The following is a 24,081-nucleotide window of genomic DNA, read 5'->3' as shown; positions in this document are numbered from 1 at the left end:
ATTTTCTAAAATCAGATATTGATATGTAGCTTTAAGAAGAGTGTGTGTATATATATATATATATATATTCAGTGTGATATTGATATGTAGCTTTAAGAAGAGTGTGTGTATATATATATATATATACAGTGTATATATATATATTCTTTCTGTATTATTTTGGGCTATACAATGAAGCAACATATTGCATGTATACATAGTAATGAATGTAGAAAGGTGGTGAAATATATAGACAAATATGATGGTTCATGCTAAACATCTCAATGAGAGTATCATTTTGAATTTGAATTTGATATATGAGTATGGTAACATGTATAAGAGAGTTGATATATGGGTAAATATTGGCAACTTGGCAAAGATCGCATAGCTAGCCAGCTGAATCTAGTGTATATTTTATTCATATGTATCATTTATATATGTCTATACTATGTAACACAAAGGTCAACTGGAACATTCCTGTCCCTGTGAGAAACAGGGAACCCTCAACACAATATTTTTTGGTCAGTTCTCAAGGCCTAGTCTCTCATGACCTCCTCTATTTTATGTATCGTCTTTTAATTGTACTAAGTAGGCAAGAGTGGAAATCAATAGATCTTTGAGAACTGACTTCCACCCCCTATACCCCCTGCCAGTGAATACACAGGCATAAAGACATCAGTGGACTGCGGACTTACTGAAGTTTTCATTTGGGGACGAGAACTTAAAGCTGAACATAGAACTTCAATCTCTTTACAGCATATTTTTTTCCTAAAGTTCCTGCCTAGGTATATCCCTCTGATCTCGCTAAGCTCCTGCCTTTCTTTTTTTGTTCTCTTTTCCCCGATTTTTCTCTAAAGAATTTCAGTTCTTTTTAATGTGCAGAGTAATTCAGCAAACTTGCATAGCCCAAATTTGCTTACCCAAACCTATCAATGTGCTCTCAAAACAAGACTTTTCTCATTAATATAATATGCCTTCTTTAAGCACAGTTGAGATTATATAATATAAACCGTGCTTTTTTTATTGGACACACCAGGCTTTCTCTTAAGCATTAGCACATCATGGTTCCATTTTCCGTTTGTCTCCTTACCTGGTGTTCTTCCTGTATCCCCTTTCCTTCTCCAGTGTTTCAAACTTCCTTTTCTGTTACAGTGATTTGCAAATTCCTTTCTCAACTTCCACCTCCTCCTGTGCTGCAAACCCACACACAGATCTGCATACTGGACATCTAGATTTGGACTCTCAAGCACCTTAAATTGAACGTTTTCAAAGCAAATCTCTCTATATCTCACAGACAACTTGCTACTGCTTTTTGTACTCCTTACATTTGTTAATACCACCACTATCTTCACAAACACCCAACCCAGAAATCTGGGAGCGATTATTAAGTTCTAACTTTTCCTTATACTTTATATTGAATTACTAATAGAAATCTGTCTCCTCTAAAATCTGTAGTTTCCTTTCCAGACCCATTATCTCTCCTTGAGATCTTCAGTATTTTCTCTCCTAGGATCTGAACTACAAAGTTAGTTGACTTCCATTTGGCCTGTTCCTGTTCCAATCTATCCTCTTCCACTTGTGACAGAGAAATCTTTCTAAACTACAAATTTGACTTTCTCTCCCCTCCCACCATCAAAGGACAAGCCCAAGTCCATGAAGTATTCAAGGGCAATGTCTTTCACAGTCGGGCTCCAGGTGACTACCAGCCTTATCTATTTCTGTTTCTCTTCAGACTCCCAATGCTGCTTCTAGCCTCTTCCTCCATTTCTCAGTGAGCTGTCACTTTTGATGCCGTATGTTTCTGTATGTACCTGTGTAAGTGTTGTTCCTTTTGCCTTGAAAAGCCAATCTTTTTTTCTAACTGGTCAGTGCCTCCACTTCCTTCTGGATCTAATCCAAAAGAATCTTCTTCTGAGAAGACTTTCTTGATCCGTGTTCTTTTCTCTGTTACTTAGCATTAATTCCCTTCCCATCCCTGTGTTTCCATAGCAGGAATGTTTTACCCCTTTAATAAAGCATGTGCTCTATTACATTGTAATTGTTGACTTAACACCTTGATTTCCCCACTAGAGTGGCAGCTCCCAGGTCAGGATTGCATCATATTCAAATTTATTCCCTCCTTATTTAGCACAGTGCCTAGAGCAAGCTCAGTGGATGAATATTGTTGAATTAAACAATGGGTGATTCTTATTTAATTATTGATATTTGGAGGCAAAGGGACTTCAAATGGGCTCTTGAGAAGACCTTTTATGTGACAAAGACTCTCTCCCCAAACTTTAGTCAGGCTCCCCTGAGCTCTTTTTGTGACTAGGCATTGTCCTTGGGTCCTGACTTTGGTCTGCCTAGTTCAGTTTTAGCAAGAATCCTGCTAAGTAAGTTTAGCAAAAATCTCCCTACCCTTTATGTCTTCTCTTAGCAATTTTCTACCCACTGACCCCTAGGTCTGCTCTTTGGCTGTAAATCCCCAGCTGTCTTTTTATATTCAGGATTGAGCCTTATCTATTTCCTCTATTGGGATAGTCTTGAAACCTATTGCAATAGTCCTGAATAAAATCTTCCTTAACATTTTAACTAGGGTCAGAATAAATTTTTCTTTAACATATGCCATGTTGTTCCCTGTGAGATTGCTATGCTCTGCACATAAATGAGGATATCTGAGAGGTATGCTGATTCTTCCAGACCCTTTTCTAAAGTCTACAGAACTGATTAAATATGTTCTTTCCAACCTACATGATGGTTAATTCTTGTCTAGAGAGTAACTTACATGTATGTCAGAATTTGTCTATATCCAGGATAATACCATTTTTAATATCTCAGCACATATGTTCACACTTAAACATATGAAATACTGGTTTTATAAAGAATGCAAAAGAATATGTACATCTAAATAATTATTGACCACTGAGATTCTCTAAATGAGATAAAAATGCTAACAAAAGAAAATCACCCAGTGTCTGAGGAATTCTAAGCATTCGTTGTATGCTACTCTTCCATATTTCCCAAATCAATATAATATCCTTAAGCAGCTGTACACTATTCCAATGGTATTGACACTGATTAAATGCTGAAAGTCTCTTCCAGGAACATATAAATTGCAATATTTTTAGAAACAATCTTAATACTTTATAGTTGCACTTCAGTGTTTCTTAAATATTAAAATATTTCATGCCTACCTCAAATCACATATTAAACAGTACCTTTACCGAGTACTTTGTTAAATATATATTTTTTAACACCTACTGCTAGAGGCTGAATATGGGAGAATATAGGAGAAAAATCCAGACCAAGATCTTGTCCTCATGGAGTTTATTTTGTAGTGCAAAAGAATGGCAATAAACAAGAAAATATAAAGTCTACCAGATGGTGATAAGAAACGTGGAGAAAAATATAGCACTGTAAAAAAACATAGCAATGTAAAAAAGATAGGGTTTATGGAGAGGATGTTATTTTATATGGAGTGGTCTGAAAAAGGCCTCTGAAAAGGAATAGAGGAAAAATCTGGAGAGAGAGAGAGAGAGAGAGAGAGAGAGAGATCATCCCGTACAAAACCTGTACAAACACCCTGTGCAAAGGTGAGGTGGAAGGGTTGAATTATTCAAGGAGCTGAAGGGGTCAGTGATAAGAGAGAGGAGGCAGACAGGAGGTGGTAGGGCCAGATCATTGTAAAGCCTCTGCCTTTTATTTTTGAGTAAGATGGGACCATTGGAGGGTTTGGAGGAGAGGAGTGACATAGCTGTCTTCTTTTTAAAAACAATCACTCAAATAGTTGTGTGAACAATAGACTTTATGAGGACAAAGCCATAAGCAAAGAAAATAGTTAGGAGGTGACTGCAATAATCCAGAGGAAAAATGACAGCAATTTTGACCAGCAGTGTAGTCAAACACTGGGCTGGATTGTGGATATATTTTGAAGATAGGCCTGCAGGATATGCTGATAGATTCACAGTTGGATGAAGGGGGAAAAAAAGGAAAGAAGAATGCTTCCATGGTGTTTTGTCTTAACAACATGAAGACTAAGATTACCACTTACTAAGATAGGAGGAGTGGTGATTTTGGAAGGTGGGAGTTTGGTAGTAAGGATATCAGAAGTTTGCTTTTGAATGTGTTAAAAATCTATAACCAGCACTGTCTCTTCGAAAAGGAATCTGTTGCATTTTTTCTTGCCAAGATAGCAAGAGACTTAAAGCTGTAGATGTACCTATGCAGTGGGTCGTGCACCTAGATGGTTAGACATTGTAACATGAAGGTGGGCTACTTGCCTCAAACCCTAGTGGGTTTGAAGATGCAAGTTATGTGTCCCAGTGTCCCAGACAACTTTTATGTATTTCACAAAGGTAAAAGTGGTTTCTAATTAGATAATTAAGACTCAGAGCAGCTTGGATAGAACTCTGTCCAAAGAAAGCCTGCATCTTTCTCTCTAGCATTAAAGCGCAGACAGCTTTCTCAGTTCCAGGGATTCTTCAACATATGAAAGTACCACTTCTAGCCAAGAGGCTTTCTGTGCTTGCTTATAAAGGGTGCTAATATTGCCTCAAAAATGAGAAATCATCAATATTGTCTTCCTTAAAATGATAGGCAAGTCTGGAAGTTGAGGTAGACATTTATGTCTTTTAGAACTTTTGCACATACAGTATTTAATTAGATGTCCTTGCATGCAGAAACTCTATGAAGTAGGCTGGACTAGCACAGTTATTACCATTGTGAGCTAAGAAATCCAAAGTTCCCCTCCCCAAAAAAGAAAAGAATAGAAGAAACTACATTCTAGATGTAGTAAGTAGCAGCACAAGTTTGCAAAGGTGAGAGGAAGATGGCAGTATTCTTTGCACCATAGCACACAAATATAATCACTGAGCATTTAACTGCATTTCTTAATATCTTATGTAGGTTTTCTTTTGGACCCAGCAAAAATCCCTGCAGTCGAGTTTATGTACAAGTGTTATTGGGAAATAATTCAGAGGAAGCTATTGGCAAGTTGAGGAGGGACTTGCTTTTATTGAGTGATCATAAAATATCTTATATAAGCAATTGGAGACTATCCAGTTCTTTCTGGTTGCAGAGAAACTTATCCTTCAACTCCTGGAAACAGGAATTTTAGACTCAACCAATGAAGCGCAAGCAAACAGCATTACCTCATCCAAAGAATGTTTCATTGGCTGTTCACTTTCCAAGTTGCTTAAAGATAGTTTCTAATACTTTAACCCTTGTGTTTATAAATCCTACATGATGCAGTGTTGGAGCTAACTCTTGATACTAAAGACATTCTGTGTGATATAACATATAGTTAAAGAAGCAAATGCCACTTATCTCCATTAAAAACATATCACAATGCTAATGGTCAATTTGATTTAAAAAAAGGAACCTTAATTTCCTTTTTTGCTGAATCTTAATATCTCTATTTGCACACTAGAAAAAAAAAGAGCAAAGAGAATCACAAACGGATGGTCTTCTATGTGTATCAAACCCCGTGGCTTCCAAAATATCCAATATTTTCCATGGATTATACTTTCTTATACATTTATCTTTGGCAAGTTGGGGATTACTCTTGGTTTAGTTGCTGGAGAGGGGAGTAGAAATCTATGCATGTGGAAAAGAATGTTGAATGCAGCTAAGGTATAGGAGCAGCTTTAAAGAGATCCAGGGGTAAGAGGCTCATGTCATGTTTATCATGAGCAGATACTTGCTCTTCTCTGTTATAGGAAGGCCTTTCCCATCATCTCTCTTCCTAATCCCACTGATCCTTTAGGCAAAAGTAAAATCCCATTTATTCTATTTAAAGCAGTTCTAACTATACTTACACCATATCTTGACCCCTCACATAGTGCTTCTGTCCTGTTTCATGACAGTTCTGTACTAGTATTGTGACCTAGCACGTTGTTATCTAACCATTTTTATCTCCTGTTGTCGTTAGATTGTAAATTCTATGAGGTCAAGATGTAGGAGTTACAATTTTTTATGTCTCGCTCAGAACCTAGCACAAAAAACATTTGAAGACTGGTTAATATTGTGATGGTCTGAATCAGAACCTGGGAGTAAGTACCTGAAAATGACTATAATTCTTACTAGCTAATAGGATTAAGAAAGTTCACTCCAGAAGAGAAGACCTGAGTATTTTATCTCTTTTACAGGTCACAGACTTATTTCCTCTCAGTTTTGAGATGGCTGAAGGTATAATGATCTTGGAAAAGATCTAGATTTGACTCCTAGCTCTATCACTTTCTGTATTATAATTTCGGATAAGCTCTTTAAATTACATGAGCTTCAGATTCCTTGTCTGTAAAACTAGGAGAAATGGAACCTAGTTCACAAATAGTTATAGGGATTTCAAGAAGTTGCATAGATCCTTCCACCTTGCCATCTTCTTTACCATCTCCCCTTTACTCTGGGTAAAATTTATTCATTCTGGATGATAACTAAGAAAATTTTTCTCTTAGCAGGAATTTTCTGGTATCACCTCCTACTTTACTCATTCCTGCTCTGTCATGAGATGCTGAAACATTTTACTCGTGGCTTAACTACACTCTTAAGTCTCTAACCAGTTCTCAAGACAGAAAGAAGTATATTGACAGCCTCCAATCCTTCTGAATTAACAGATATTGAATTAAAGTTCATGTCATTTATCTGTTTTGCCTCTGATGAACCTTGAACCTCTGAATGTCACAGGGATACAGCCTTCAGCTCTACCTCTTAGGTGTACCTCTTTGTTCTAAATGGCTATGTCTTGTCTTCCTGTTCAACTATTGCAGTTCCATGATAAAATTAGTCTTAACATTTAACCTAGCTATTGTTGTTGGCACCTGCCTTTCCTCAAGAATGAGCTGTGCTACTCTCAACGTATGGGGACTCTTGTGAACCGTGGACTTGACCTGATTCCATGTTATCATGACTAATAGTAACCTATTTGTCTTGATCTCTTTGGGCCTTACTTTGGATCGCTGGGCAGCTAATTAGCATACATATCCTTCTAGATTAGTTAATTCATTCACTCTTTCATTTTTTCATTCATTCTTTCATCCATTTTCTGAGCATGTAAACTCCGCTTCAGACCCTTCCCTAAGTTCTAGGATGCAGAGTTAAGTATACCAGAGTTAGTACCATTGGTCTTGATCTGACCGTGTCTCAGCTTCACCTCATACTGCACTTATCCCAACGCAACTCATAGCTGAGCCTGAATTATCCTTAAATGCTACATTTTACTATTTATAGACAAAGATGTTCATATGGGAAATGAAGAAAATGTTGTTAACAGATCCAAATGCATATTGAATAGTTTGGATATTTCCTGAAGTCTTTAATTCACCTCAAAACAAAGAATCAAATGGTCTTTTCTAAGTAGAATTATTTACTTTAAAACAAAATAACAAGTTAGAAACAGAAACATCTTTAGAAGTACTTTTAGGTAACATACTACACTTGCCTAGTGAGAGGCAGAGCATGGGGCAAAACACATTTAATGCAGGACTCTGTCTTCTCTACACAAATGCTCTAATCTTGAGTGGGATGATTTGTTATAGTCCTAATAAAGTTAATGGAAATGATCAAAATCTTTCCAAGTATTTCTCGCTTTTATTTAAAAAATCAATACCCAGCTTTCCATCAAATTGCAATAAACAATGAAGCCAATATGTAGACTTTACAGAGTCTGCCAGAAATGTCTATTTTCAGTGACCTAATGCAAGGACAAATATCCTAATGCCTTTGTGACTCTACAGTGCTTGATCCATTGGCAGCCAGCCTTGTGTTCTCTTAGCCAGCCCTAATAAGAAGAGAGGTTGTCAATGGCAGTTGCTCCTCTCTGGTTAGATTTGGGATTAAGTTATATACTTCAGTCTGAATTTCAGTTGTCCCATGGAGTCTCTTTTTCTGCCAAGTTGACCTTGGACTTTGTATGTGGAGGTAAGTGCACACCACTTCCAGAAATTCAGGCTGGCCCCTAGGGCCCCGGCTTGATTTCCATGTTAGAGTTTTCTCTCCCTGAATTGTTAGTCTCTAGCTGAAGTGTTGTTTTGTTTTTGTTTTTTTTTCTATTCTATCTAGTCTCCATAATTAAGATTCTCTTGTTCTATGTAGCTTTTCAATTCATGTATTTTTGCAACAAATATTGATTGAATAATTACAATGTTCCAGCTAGGTACTGGATTACAGCAGGAACAAGGTGAGATTTCCCCTACCTTCACAGAGTTTACAGTCTATTGAGGTCATAGGTATTTAACAAGACCTTACTATAAAATGTAATGAGTGCTAATAGGAGAAGCAGAATTCCTGTCTCGTCTAGGGGCTCAATCTTGAATTCTGCTCAATGAGGAAATTTCCTAGAATCACAACAACAGTTTACCTGATTTCCAAGAGTCCTGCCCCTCTCCCTTATGATTTCCCCATACTATGTCCTCCCTGCCTGATTCTATTCCTCAACACTGATCACTTAAATACTCATAATTGAGTCTTGTTTCACTATTTCACTATGCTTGGAGCTGCCTGGTTATCTCTTCAGCGGACCTCAGCTGCAAGGTCAGCTCCTTCTAGTAAGGCTTTGGCATTTTGTCTCAAGCTAGCCACTGTGTCTTACTCTCCCTCCCAGCTCAACAGGCAAAAGTCCCAGAATTCTATGCATATCAGCGTATTAAGGTCTCTGCAAATATATATTTATGCAAACTTTGATTTGGAACTGACTTTCTCTGTAGTTAAACCATGTCAGTGCCTTAAGATACAATGCAATGTTTCTTTAAGGAACTTATCTCTAACAGAGAGCCTGCTTCATTTTAAGGCCATGCTATACCTATACTTTATACTTCCTTAACGAGGTATGTACTGTTTTCTCATGTGCAAAATGGAAATAATGAGCGTTGAGTTGAGGATCAAAAAGAGATAATACATGGGAAAAGACTTCAATACATCCCACTCTTATAAATATTTTTACAGTTGCTTGCTAAGGGATACCCTAGTAAGATGAAAGAAGTGTTATAACTGTCAAAATTGTTTTGCTTATGCCCAAGAGGGTAAAATTTGTTCTTCTTTGGGTGTCAGTTTTCTCTTCTATTAAATGAATGACTTTCTGGTATCAGTATCGATTCCATGATACTATTGTATCTTATTGATGTTTAAATATTTCAGTAAGATCAATTAATAGACAAATCCACTATCAACAAACATTTACTACACAAAGAGAATGTACACAGAAACATATTGAGTGCTTGGGACATTCAATGATTTAACATCTTATATCTACTGAGGAACGTCTCTAATTTGGAAGAGAAGAAGCATGTATGGGAAGATATAATGGTCAGTATGCAGTTAAGTGTTAAACATGAATAAGATACCAGAAGTGAAGAATGGGAACAAACTTCTACTGGCAGCCAGTGATTTTCCATTATTTAATCCTCATAATAACTGTGCAAGATTTATATTGGTATCCCTATTTTGCAAATGAAAGATATGAGACTGAAATAACATCCTTAATTTCATCAAACTAACACATCTAGTAACTAGAAACCACACTTGTCAATTTTATAACAAAATGTAGGTTTTTCCACTAAGTCAAAGTCTTTGGTAGCTCAGAAGCTACAAGTTTCTTACCGCATAATGTACTACCCAAATTGGGAAGCTTTTGAGAGTGAAAGGCGTACTGTTAATAGTTTCTCTGAAAGAAAAGACATAAAACTGAAATGACCTGGGCAAACTGGGATGTGTGATCATCCTAACAACCATGTTTTATTCAAACTATGTCACTGGGAAAAAAAAAGATGTAGGAATATTTTAGGGCAGGATTGTGCTCTAAAATAGACAAGTGTTCCAATCAACACTTGGTGGAAGGGCCATTCCTCTACTCTACCCCCATCTTCAGCTGTGTTCTCAGACCTCCAGTGCTTGAATTTAATATTCCTTAGCTGCATAGTCTTGATAGCTTACAATGCCTCTTCCTTCATAAACCTAGCACCGTATTTGCTTGAAGCTTTCAGGCATTTAATACTAGCATAATGACCTTGGGGTGGCAGGATGGGTCCCCAAATGAACCCGTGAGCTTGCATAGTCCCCACTGCCCCTTATTTCTAGCAAGCTGCCTTATACGTGTTACATCAAACCAGGGGTGTTTAGGAGTCACCAACTGGCCTAGGTCTGAATCTTCACTTTCCCTCTTAAGTGTGTGAAATTTAGCAAGTTACTTGTCTTTGCCTGAGTTTTCTCATCAGTAAAAAGAGGATAATCATAGGGTCCATGTGACAGGCTTCCAAAAGTATTAGCTACTTTTAGTATTCGTATTAGATAATTAGAATTATCACTGCTTTCTAACAAGCAGAGGATGGGATAAACAGCTCAATAAGTATAGTTTACTGAGTCTTGACAAAGAGAAGCATTATTAGTACAGTAGTGGATTTGAAGTTATAAGTCTTGGTTTCAGGTCCCAGCATTTCCATGGAATGCTTTTGGGCAAGACATGTTACCTCTCTGAGTCTCAGTTCTCTCATCTGTATAAACTGCAGCTGATGCTTACCTTTACAGAGCTGTCTACCTCACAGGGTCATTATGAACTTCAAAAATAAAATACTTTATATTCTGAAAAGCGCTACATAAAACTAAATGATTATAAGTTGTAATTCTAACATGTTTTATTACAAATGATTCAAGAGTTTATTCAATAAAATGTATATGGCACTTGGACACTTTCAAATACTTTTAAGTATAAAAATAGCCTTAGCTCTTTTATCACCTGTAACTTAATAGGTGACTTATCATTGGCAGGGTTGGATTAAGATCTTAAAAAATCCCACAGTTATCAGTTTTTGGTGAAAGTACCTATGTCCAGAGTTTGCCTCTTGGCCAAAAGAGTTGTCAGGAGAGTAGTAATTGGATACAATCTGTTCATCATTTCCAAGGCTCTGAAGAACAACAGACTGCATCCTCTGAAATACGTGGCCCACATGTCAAAATGGAAGTATATTATACATTAAAAAATACAGGAAAGAAAACATTACCAGAATTAAGGCTAGCTCTGCTTGGAAGAGATTTTGTGGTGCATTGCAGACAAATAGGAGCAGCAGTGCTGAATCCAGTTATAGAATCAGCTTCAATTTCCCCTTGCCGCCTTGGTCAAGCAGCCAAGGAAACTAAGAGAACCAGAGTTCAGCAGTGGGCCAGAAGGGACCAGGGCAGTTTTCCAGGGAAAGTTGAAAATAATCAGGTGAGAGAGAAAGGCCTCTGTACTGCTTTGAGTTGCTATAAAAATCAGATTAAATACAGAACATCCCAAGTGAAAATCCTCTTAAAGAAAATAATTTAAAAATGTAATTTTACGTAAAATCTGTATTCTAGAAGGACATACTGAGATGAATACTCACTGCCCTTGAAAGAGATGTGAGTGCTTCAGTCAGCTTTCCCAGGGCATGTGTGGACGCTGAGTGCTTGATGTTGTAATGCCATTACCCTGCTCATTATTCCCAACAGGCAGGGCAGTCCCACTTTCCAGTTGGGGAAATGGATTGGGTTTAGCTGCCATAAGCTCACAAACTGGCCATTTCCAGGCTTTTTCTTTTTCCCTACTAAACTCCGCCATCATTCAGATCTGTCAAGCGGAGAGATTTTATAAAATGCACTTAAAACTTAAGTGGTCGATAGAGCTCACGGTTGCCTAACAACAGAACTTCCAGAGGAAAGCAACGTGAAACGCTGAAGAAATCTCTAGAGAAGAGAGGAAACCTTGCTTCTAGCTGTAGCTTTCTTGTTACATTAAGTGGGAAAAGCATTTTAGCACTTGAGGGAACTCACGTATAAAATGACATGCTTGAATTAGATGATCACTATAGTTCCTTTCACTATTTTATCTGTGATTGGATGAACTATCAAGTTATTATCGTCTCGGACTCTGAGACATGACGCTTGGGTTTAGTTTGTGATGTTATCATTGATTACAGCATCTTTGACCATTCTGAATCAAATTCCTTAGTTACCTAACTCTCTATGTAAGATACCATCCTGTCAATATATGGTTCTTTTGCATGATTTACTCAAATATTTCTTGAGCATGTATAGTATATAAGGTACTATACTTGGGCTAAGGGAGTAAAAATGAGTAAATCACAAACACCATCTTCTAGGAGCTTGCAGCACTGCAGAGGGTAGGGAAATGTACACAAGTATCTATAAAACATGGAGAGGTTCATGAAACTTGGAGAGACCCTAGAGGTCACCTAACAAAGTGTCTTTTATTTGACTCCCAAGACTCCCTAGAGATGTGAAAGGCTTTTGTTTGATGATAAGGGTTATATTGTGATGGGTCTTGGAAAGTCTTATGTATCTCTCATATCTTGACAAAAAAAGACATGGAGGCTCACGTTAAATGACTTGCCCCAAATCACACAGCTAATAAGTGTCAAAGGTAGCATTCAAACTCGTGCTTTCCAATTACGCATTTAGTATTTTTATGCAAATTCGGCCCTTTACGTAAGGTGAAAATTGATAGATGCACACCAGAGCTATAGAAGTAAAGTGATGATCTTGGAAAGGAGGGAGAAGTTGAATCAGCAAGGAATTAAGGAACAAATTTCATGGAAGAGGTGGCATTTGAATTGGACATTGTAGGACGTTGTAACTTAGGTCTCTGCAGTTGGTAAGAAAGACTTTCTTGGCAGAGGAAATATTATGAACAAAGGAAACAAAAATAGATAGTAACACCATGTGGTTCAGAGGCCTTGGTTTCAATCAGTAGGCAATTGAAGAATGTTGACATTTTTGAGCCAGAGAATGGCATCATCATATTTATAGTCTTGAAGGTATTATATTTACAGTACGTATAAAATGCCTTTGTGAAGGTCAATTAAGTGGTCACTATAATTGTCCAGGAAAAGGCAGGAGGGTGTCAAGCAGAATTGTCAGACACGGGAGGAGAAAATGGACTCAGTGATTTTAGAAAGAACGGAATTGTGGGATGAGATGAGGAAGTGCTCAAGGGATCACATTGCAAGTCTGGTTGACAGCAGGGTAGCAATGTCAGGGCTACAGCTACAGAGTTTGGCATTAGTGACCCACAGGAAAATATTACTAGAATGAAGGTGGATAAATGAGCAAGGGAAAGATCATGTATTATTTGTGACTCTGTAGTCCCCACATTAAGTTCGCAAGGATCTTAACTGCAGGGACCATATTTTAATGTTTTAATAACAGGTAATTACAACATAATGTACATTCAAATAAGTGCACAGATATTAAATGTGAAAATGTCTTTTCACAGAGCAATTGCAATAGAACATTATCTGCATCCCAGATGGCCCTCTTACTACTATTCCCACTTAGTTTTTCCTGGTTTTGCCCTTTACATAAACACAATCATGTAGCATACGCTCTTCTGTGTTTGGCTTCTTTTACTCGAAACTATGCCTGTGAATTCATCTATAATACTGCATGTAGCAGTAAATCATATTTTTCTTTCTTCTGTAGTATTCTATTATATGAATACACCACAATATATTTAATATATTCTGTTATTCAATCACTTTAAATTAAAAATAATACTGCTATGACATCCTTGTACATGTTTTCAGATGCATGTATGCATGTATTTTGGACATAAACTAGGGAGTGTTATTTATGGATTTTAAAATGCACACACACACACACACACACACACACACACACGCACGCACACACACTGATATATCTTTAACAGACTGCCGAAGGGTTTTCCAAAATAATTATACCAATTTACATTCTCACCAGCAGTGTTTATGAGAGTTTCGGTTGTTCTATCTCTTCACCAACATTTTTTTTATCAGTCTTTTAATATCAGTCGTTCTAGAGAGTAAGTGGTATTTCGTTGCAATTTGTATCTCTTTGATGACTAATGAGGTTGAGCACCTTTGCACGTGTCTGTTGCCGTTTGGTGATTTGGTTATCCTCATTGGTGAATGCCTCTTTAGCATTCTTGCCTGATATTCTATCCAATTATCTGTCTATATGCTAATTGATAAGTAGGAGTCATTTATTAATTTGTGCTGCAAATGCTCTTAAACTTTATGTTTTTCAAGTATCTTCTCCCATTTTGTGGCTTGTATTTTGACATTTCTAATGGTATATTTTGATGACCAAAAATTGCTCATTTTATTCCATTCATCCGTCTTTTCCTTTATCATTAAAGATGTTTGTGTGTGTGTGTGTGTGTGTTTGCGCGCGCATGTGCGTGTGTGTCTCCTGCATAAGGGCAACTTTCTCTTCCTCAATATTATAAAGACATTCTTGTACATTATCTTCTCTATTATTTCAAAATTAGGTCACAGTCCACCAACAATTGATTTTTGTATATGGAGTGAGATAGAGGTAGATGTTCACCTTTTCCCAGAAGGCTATCAAAAGACAGCAGCATTCAGAGAAAGACTACCCTTTGCCACTGCTCTGAAGTGTGTCAGTATATGTGTGGGTCTGCTTCTGAACCCTTCATTTTTTGTATTACTGTTTTTTCCTATTTATCTATATTTACAGACTGTCTTAATTTTTGTAGCTTTATAAAAAATCTTGATGTCTGCTAACACTGCCTAAATTACTGTGGCTTTATAAAATTCTTAATACCTGGAAGTATAAGTTCTCCAATTTTGCTCTTCTTCAAGTTGATCTGAGCCATTTCCAATCCTTTGCATTTCCAGATGAAAAACACTACTTAAAATCAGCTTGCTATTTTCCATATATTCCTACACACACACACACACACACACACACACACACACACATATACACACATTCAAGGATCTGGGATTCTATCAGATCTCTAGATCAGTTTAGGAAGAATGCATATCTTAAAATATGCATTCTTCTTTTTGAAGACTATGAACATGATATGTCTCTGTCTCCATTTATTAAACTTTTCTTAATTTCTCTCAAGAATGTTTTATAGTTTTTTTGTGTAGAGGTTTTTGCACATATTTTGTTAGATTTATTCCTAAGTTTACAATTTTTTTTTTTTTTTTTTTTTTTTGTGGTATGCGGGCCTTCCTCTGTTGTGGCCTCTCCCGTTGCGGGGCCCCTTTTTGTGGTATGCGGGCCTTCCTCTGTTGTGGCCTCTCCCGTTGCGGAGCACAGGCTCCGGACGCGCAGGCTCAGCGGCCATGGCCCACGGGCCCAGCCGCTCCGCGGCATGTGGGATCCTCCCATACCGGGGCACGAACCGGGTTCCCCTGCATCGGCAGGCGGATGCGCAACCACTGCGCCACCAGGGAAGCCCCTAAGTTTACAATTTTTGATGGTATTGTAAATGGTATGGTTTTTCAAAATTTCATTTTCTAATTGTTTTTAGATAGTATAATGAAATACAATTTACATTTGCACTGTGATCTTGTATCTCGTGACCTTGTTAAATCCACTTAGTAATTGAAACACTTAGTCTGTAGATTTTGTTGTTTATTCAACAATAAAAAGTCACATTACTGGGGTTTTTTTTACTTGCCTTAATGTGCTAGCCAAGACATCTAACACAATGTTAAATAAAATTAGTGATAAGATGTATTCTTGTCTCATTCCTGATTTCAGAGGTAAAGCTTCATATTTCTCACCATTAAGGATACATTTTGCTGTAGGCTTTTTGTAGATGCCTTAAATCAGATTAATAAACATCCTTCTATTGCTACTTTACTAAGAATTTTTGCCATAAATGGATGCTAAATTTATCCAATGATGTTCTGTATAAATCGAGATGATTGTGTAATTTTTCTCTTTTAGTCTGTTAATATGATGATTTATATTGTTGTTTTTTTTTTTTTTTTTTTTTTTTTTTGGTGGTATGTGGGCCTCCCTTTGCTGTGGCCTCTCCCGTTGCGGGGCACAGGCTCCGGACGCGCAGGCCCAGCGGCCATGGCTCATGGGCCCAGCCGCTCCGCGGCACGTGGGATCCTCCCAGACCGGGGTGCGAACTCGGTTCCCCTGCATCGGCAGGCGGACGCGCAACCACTGCGCCACCAGGGAAGCCCCTATATTAAGTTTTAATGTTAAATCAAACTTTTCTTTCTGGAATAAACCCAACTTTATTGTGATGTATTATCCTTTTTATATACAGATTAATTTTATTTGAATCTATTTTGCTTTTGAATTTTGCAACTCTATTCATGATTGATCTGTCATTTTTTTAATGTCCTTTTCAAGTTTTGGCATCAGGGTTATTCTCTTCTCATAAAATAAACTGGGGAAAAGTTTTCATTTTGCTATTCAGTGGAAGAATTTTGGAATTCACTGGAAGAATTTGTATAGAATTAACACAATTAATTACCAAATGTTTGATAGAACTCATTGGTATAGCTTCTGGACCTGAGGTTTGCTTTGTGGGAAGATTTGTTGTTGTTGTTTTACTATAGTTTTAATATTTTAAGATACATAAGATTATCCAGATTTTCTATTTCTTCTTGTGTTGGATCATATCTCCTTAATCTTTAGTTCTTCCTCTCTTTTCCAGTACCTGGCATAATGCAGTTGCTCAAATAATATTTATTGAATGAGTAAAGGACTTAAAAGTGGATTTGGCATATGAATTCATGAGAAAATAGTGACCCAGACTGCATATGTGTATACATACTTAAATGTGTAAACATACACACACACATAGACACATATATACATATACATGTGTTTAATTCTAATGTTTAATGAAGCATGGCTACAAGAGGCTCTGCCGTGGGGCATGATAAATCACTTACAGCTGCTCAGTAAGGAGCAGAGTAAGTAGACACACACTGGGCCAAAACTAACAGACCCAAATGTAGTACTAATCTCTGAGAGCATACGTAAACCTGGATGAGTTTATCTACAAGCAACATTAATTACCTTTTGATCTGGGTTGTCATTTAAACACAGGAGAATCTGATCTGATGGATGGTGCAAAATAAGGAGAACTTCTCAATAGTGGGGATACACCTAGTAAGGTGAAATCAACATTATGAGTGCAGGTGGTCCATTTGCCTTAGAACAAAATAGAAACCAACAAAGGAAGTAGAGAAAGCAAATCTAATCCCCAAAGTAAATGCCAGTGAGGCTTCAGTTGTGTGTCAGAGTCCTACATACTTCAGTTGGGCTCCAGCTTCAATTTCCAATGCCATCAGGAACTGGAGTGAAAATCAGGAAACAGAGACAGAAGCCCAGGCCCGGAGTCTGGAAACTGATAGTAGAGGTTAATGCAAGACTGCAGCACAATTTACAAGCAGCTGCTTGTGAATAACTACAGAAAAAACAGACCCTGGGCTTGATGAAGTAAGACCAATACTTGAGCCCCAAAGTGGCAGCCAGTTTCCTTGTAAATCTCTCTGGTTTCGTCTAACTTGGCCCAGAGTCTTCACATGAGAGGCCCACGAGCTATAGTTAGGACTGCATGACTAGGGCAGAAGGGGCTCAGGATCATGATCTTGTAAAGGGTTTCAACCCTGTTCATTCAAGGAGGTCTTATTGTAAATAGATTACTTACGTGTTTTAAAGATAAAATTAGAAATTTTATATTATTTTTTATTTTTATTTATTTATTTTTTTTGCAGTACGCGGGCCTCTCACTATTGTGGCCTCTCCCGTTGCGGAGCACAGGCTCCGGTCGCGCAGGCTCAGCGGCCATGGCTCACGGGCCCAGCCGCTCTGTGGCATGTGGGATCCTCCCGGACCGGGGCACGAACCCGCGTCCCCTGCATCGGCAGGCAGACTCTCAACCACTGCGCCACCAGGGAAGCCCACAATTAGAAATTTTATTGCATTATTCCTTTGGAAATAATTCAGTGGAATGTGTAAACCTCTAAGTCATGCATAAGATGTAGAATCTGAAACAGTGCTTCCCCAGTGGGACTGTTATGAGTATACATGTGGAGAAAAAGCCAGCAAATTAACGGCCTCAAAGACAAAGTTTATGGTAAACATCTTATGCCCAGAGAAAGAATGCAAACAATAATACTGAATTCAAACAAGGGAATTAGAGAGCAAACCTGCCCTCTAGTCCTCTTTCCCAGTTGTAAGACGATGCCTTTCATTTTCACATTCCTGAGTTAATGAGTAATGCATTGTATTTTATGAAAGCACATTGTTAAAATGCTTTGATTTGTTTGTACTCTAGGACATGTCAGCAACCTGGGGAGTCTGGGATGTGTAAGGTGTTTATTCTTGCTCTTTGATTATTCATCATTGCCTTCACTTTCCCTTGCTCTTCACTGGGCATTTTGGTATTCTTAAATACCTTTAATAGAAATTATAAATAGAATAAAGGACTCATAGAGCTAATGAAGCTATTTTTAACACGGTAATATTGCTGACATGTACTAACATTTTCTATGTGCAGGATATGTCCTAATTTCTTTACATGTATTAGCTCCTTTCCTCATGAGATGGGTACTGTTATATTTTACACTTGAGGAAAATCAGACCCAGAAAGATTTCCGAACTCGACCAGGTTTACATGTGTTAAGCAGTGTAGTTAAGATTCAAACACAGGGTTTATGAGTCCCATCTATATACACTTAACCACCAAACTATGCTGTCTCTTAATGATGTCGCATGCTCTAGGCAATCAGAAGACCAACTCCTAAGTTATTCAATAAACCTAATTTTAGTGTCATCTATGAATTAAATACTTCTGTGCTCTGCATGAATAAGACATGCCAGTAGGTCAAAAAGATATATGCCCCAAACTACAGATGTGGAAATAGGCACCCAAATTCAGATTTTGTGTCTAATAGTACTCCAAAAAAAATCAGTGCAGAACAAGGAGCAAGTTAAGATTTTTCTAGCACCTGCTTACCCTTGAGTTGCAGCCCCGTAGATTTTTTTGAAATTTTATTTATTTATTGTTTTGGCTCCATTGGGTCTTCGTTGTTGCACACTCTCTAGTTGCGGTGAGCAGGGCCAGTCTTCATTGCAGAGCACGGGCTTCTCCTTCCGCTCCGCGGCACGTGGGATCCTCCCAGACCGGGGTGCGAACTCGGTTCCCCTGCATCGGCAGGCGGACGCGCAACCACTGCGCCACCAGGGAAGCCCCTATATTAAGTTTTAATGTTAAATCAAACTTTTCTTTCTGGAATAAACCCAACTTTATTGTGATGTATTATCCTTTTTATATACAGATTAATTTTATTTGAATCTATTTTGCTTTTGAATTTTGCAACTCTATTCATGATTGATCTGTCATTTTTTTAATGTCCTTTTCAAGTTTTGGCATCAGGGTTATTCTCTTCTCATAAAATAAACTGGGGAAAAGTTTTCATTTTGCTATTCAGTGGAAGAATTTTGGAATTCACTGGAAGAATTTGTATAGAATTAACACAATTAATTACCAAATGTTTGATAGAACTCATTGGTATAGCTTCTGGACCTGAGGTTTGCTTTGTGGGAAGATTTGTTGTTGTTGTTTTACTATAGTTTTAATATTTTAAGATACATAAGATTATCCAGATTTTCTATTTCTTCTTGTGTTGGACCATATCTCCTTAATCTTTAGTTCTTCCTCTCTTTTCCAGTACCTGGCATAATGCAGTTGCTCAAATAATATTTATTGAATGAGTAAAGGACTTAAAAGTGGATTTGGCATATGAATTCATGAGAAAATAGTGACCCAGACTGCATATGTGTATACATACTTAAATGTGTAAACATACACACACACATAGACACATATATACATATACATGTGTTTAATTCTAATGTTTAATGAAGCATGGCTACAAGAGGCTCTGCCGTGGGGCATGATAAATCACTTACAGCTGCTCAGTAAGGAGCAGAGTAAGTAGACACACACTGGGCCAAAACTAACAGACCCAAATGTAGTACTAATCTCTGAGAGCATACGTAAACCTGGATGAGTTTATCTACAAGCAACATTAATTACCTTTTGATCTGGGTTGTCATTTAAACACAGGAGAATCTGATCTGATGGATGGTGCAAAATAAGGAGAACTTCTCAATAGTGGGGATACACCTAGTAAGGTGAAATCAACATTATGAGTGCAGGTGGTCCATTTGCCTTAGAACAAAATAGAAACCAACAAAGGAAGTAGAGAAAGCAAATCTAATCCCCAAAATAAATGCCAGTGAGGCTTCAGTTGTGTGTCAGAGTCCTACATACTTCAGTTGGGCTCCAGCTTCAATTTCCAATGCCATCAGGAACTGGAGTGAAAATCAGGAAACAGAGACAGAAGCCCAGGCCCGGAGTCTGGAAACTGATAGTAGAGGTTAATGCAAGACTGCAGCACAATTTACAAGCAGCTGCTTGTGAATAACTACAGAAAAAACAGACCCTGGGCTTGATGAAGTAAGACCAATACTTGAGCCCCAAAGTGGCAGCCAGTTTCCTTGTAAATCTCTCTGGTTTCGTCTAACTTGGCCCAGAGTCTTCACATGAGAGGCCCACGAGCTATAGTTAGGACTGCATGACTAGGGCAGAAGGGGCTCAGGATCATGATCTTGTAAAGGGTTTCAACCCTGTTCATTCAAGGAGGTCTTATTGTAAATAGATTACTTACGTGTTTTAAAGATAAAATTAGAAATTTTATATTATTTTTTATTTTTATTTATTTATTTTTTTTGCAGTACGCGGGCCTCTCACTATTGTGGCCTCTCCCGTTGCGGAGCACAGGCTCCGGTCGCGCAGGCTCAGCGGCCATGGCTCACGGGCCCAGCCGCTCTGTGGCATGTGGGATCCTCCCGGACCGGGGCACGAACCCGCGTCCCCTGCATCGGCAGGCAGACTCTCAACCACTGCGCCACCAGGGAAGCCCACAATTAGAAATTTTATTGCATTATTCCTTTGGAAATAATTCAGTGGAATGTGTAAACCTCTAAGTCATGCATAAGATGTAGAATCTGAAACAGTGCTTCCCCAGTGGGACTGTTATGAGTATACATGTGGAGAAAAAGCCAGCAAATTAACGGCCTCAAAGACAAAGTTTATGGTAAACATCTTATGCCCAGAGAAAGAATGCAAACAATAATACTGAATTCAAACAAGGGAATTAGAGAGCAAACCTGCCCTCTAGTCCTCTTTCCCAGTTGTAAGACGATGCCTTTCATTTTCACATTCCTGAGTTAATGAGTAATGCATTGTATTTTATGAAAGCACATTGTTAAAATGCTTTGATTTGTTTGTACTCTAGGACATGTCAGCAACCTGGGGAGTCTGGGATGTGTAAGGTGTTTATTCTTGCTCTTTGATTATTCATCATTGCCTTCACTTTCCCTTGCTCTTCACTGGGCATTTTGGTATTCTTAAATACCTTTAATAGAAATTATAAATAGAATAAAGGACTCATAGAGCTAATGAAGCTATTTTTAACACGGTAATATTGCTGACATGTACTAACATTTTCTATGTGCAGGATATGTCCTAATTTCTTTACATGTATTAGCTCCTTTCCTCATGAGATGGGTACTGTTATATTTTACACTTGAGGAAAATCAGACCCAGAAAGATTTCCGAACTCGACCAGGTTTACATGTGTTAAGCAGTGTAGTTAAGATTCAAACACAGGGTTTATGAGTCCCATCTATATACACTTAACCACCAAACTATGCTGTCTCTTAATGATGTCGCATGCTCTAGGCAATCAGAAGACCAACTCCTAAGTTATTCAATAAACCTAATTTTAGTGTCATCTATGAATTAAATACTTCTGTGCTCTGCATGAATAAGACATGCCAGTAGGTCAAAAAGATATATGCCCCAAACTACAGATGTGGAAATAGGCACCCAAATTCAGATTTTGTGTCTAATAGTACTCCAAAAAAAATCAGTGCAGAACAAGGAGCAAGTTAAGATTTTTCTAGCACCTGCTTACCCTTGGGTTGCAGCCCCGTAGATTTTTTTGAAATTTTATTTATTTATTGTTTTGGCTCCATTGGGTCTTCGTTGTTGCACACTCTCTAGTTGCGGTGAGCAGGGCCAGTCTTCATTGCAGAGCACGGGCTTCTCCTTGCGGTTCACGGGCTTCTCCTTGCGCAGCCCCGTAGATTTTTTTGAAATTTTATTTATTTATTGTTTTGGCTCCATTGGGTCTTCGTTGCTGCACACTCTGTAGTTGCGGTGAGCACGGCCAGTCTTCATTGCAGAGCACGGTCTTCTCCTTGCGGTTCACGGGCTTCTCATTGCGGTGGCTTCTCTTGCTGCGGAGCACAGGCTCTAGAGCGCAGGCTCAGTAGTTGTGGCGCACCGGCTTCGTTGCTCCGCGGTATGTGGGATCTCCCGGACCAGGGCTCGAACCCGCGTCCCCTGCATTGGCAGGCGGATTCTCAACCATTGCGCCACCAGGGAAGTGCCAGCCCCATAGATTTTAGCCACAATGTTTCACAGAAGAATTTGTTGCTGCACCTTTTTCATGCCTGCTTGTAAGGTCCCTGTATCAGTACTCCATTTCTCGTTTTTCTTTCCGCGTATGATCTGAACCATCTTGCGTAGTCTATTTCTGTAGCTGGAGGTAGGTGGAGAGACTAACTCCCACATCTTAGTTCAACCTTGCAGCACCTCAATTTTACTTAAATATACTATTTTCAAGTTTTCAGTTCTGGGAACCGTGAGGCTAGAGTTTCTGGAGAATTGATGTTTCTAAGTAGAGGTCACTGCAGTATAAACCAGACTACTATCTCTGCTGTGTTTATGTAAATTCATGCAGCCTAATCAATAGCGCCAAAGGAGATGGGTGGGAAAGCAGTCACTGTATCGGCCACTGCATAAAAGTGTTGTGACACAGTGACACTGTCTCCTGCTTACCCACCCCAGTGGATTTGTAATGTTAGGTGATTTAAGGCTTATGATGGCTCATTAGATTACATGGAGTCATTGATATATCAGTGGTGGTAACAAGACTTCCACAAATCACAACCATGAATTCTCTGTGACTCCCAAATCTATCTTTGTAATGTTTTTCATTTTGCTTTTTAATAGAGAGACCTGGTATTTTAGTCCTCGGTGGCCCTGGCAGTCAGTCCTATACCAATTCCAGACTTGAAACTGATGGGTTTATCAATCTAGGACATTAACAAAACCCAGGGAACTTTAAAAGTTGTAATCCTTCCTTGGGTCTGATGGCATAGAATGCCGGAACCATCGCTACTCAGGGCCCTAACTCCTTGATTTTTTTTTTTTTAACCACCATGACTTGCAAAAATCACTTATAAACATTTACCCCATAGAGCAAGCAATAAAAAAGGATGCCAAACCTTTGGGAAATGCAAAATGCTATATAAATTCAAGTGCAGTTCTGTTCATTGTAAACCTTGCATGGAAGCAAATATTACTTTTACTTAATTTAGGGGCAGAATTGATGCATTCAGTGAGGAAACTGGTGCAGTGAAAAGAGCGTGGATTTGGGTTTGGAGAGACCAGAGTTTACTTCCAGCTTTGCCACTCATGAGGTATGGGACCTGGACAGATGAATCTCTCAGAGCTTCAGTTTTGTAATCTGCATAATAAAGGTAATCACGCACACCCATGCACACACACACAGACGTACACACAGCCCCTCAGAGATATGTGAGAACTGAATGAGATAACAGGCAAAGTGTCTAGTAGAATGTCTATCTTACAAATTTTCCTAATGTTTTCAATGCTAAATCACTAGAGCAAACAGCGTTCAATAGAAGACAGGCTAGCAAGTGGTGCATTCAATAAAGTTGCCACAAAAGAAGAGGAAACCCTGATGGAGTCTCATTCTTTCTCATCCTAGTTGCTCTCCTTGGAATAAAAATCCATGTGGACCCAGAATGACATTGAATGAGTAGATGGAACTCTTCCTGAAACTGCTCCATAATGGGTCATTACAAATTCATTAATGATGGTGGAATTACATTGGAGAAGGTATCAAAGAAACATGGTACAGTGGAAGCAATCCTGGGCTCGTGCTAAGTGTGGAGGGATCCAGTTCTACCTGGTTGCTAGCTAGCCAGTCCCCCAGGCTCTGTGGGTGTCACTTTCCTCACCTGAAAAAAAATGAGCAAAATGGCCCAATGACCTTTGATAGCCTTGAACTGCTTTTTGAATCTGTGAACTAAAATTCCTTCATGAAAGAGAGATTTTTCTACAGCTCAACAAATAGGCCAGCTGCTAAAGAAGAGCTATAAGCTTTTAGAGCAGGAAAGAAAGCTACCTCTATCATTTCCAGGATGGGAATTTAGTTTCAGCCG

This window comes from Physeter macrocephalus, chromosome 9 (assembly GCF_002837175.3).
Source record: "Physeter macrocephalus isolate SW-GA chromosome 9, ASM283717v5, whole genome shotgun sequence".
Classification (NCBI taxonomy): Eukaryota; Metazoa; Chordata; class Mammalia; order Artiodactyla; family Physeteridae; genus Physeter; species Physeter macrocephalus.
The sequence above is the reverse complement of the archived record's forward strand: the minus strand, read 5'-3'. Positions refer to the sequence as shown.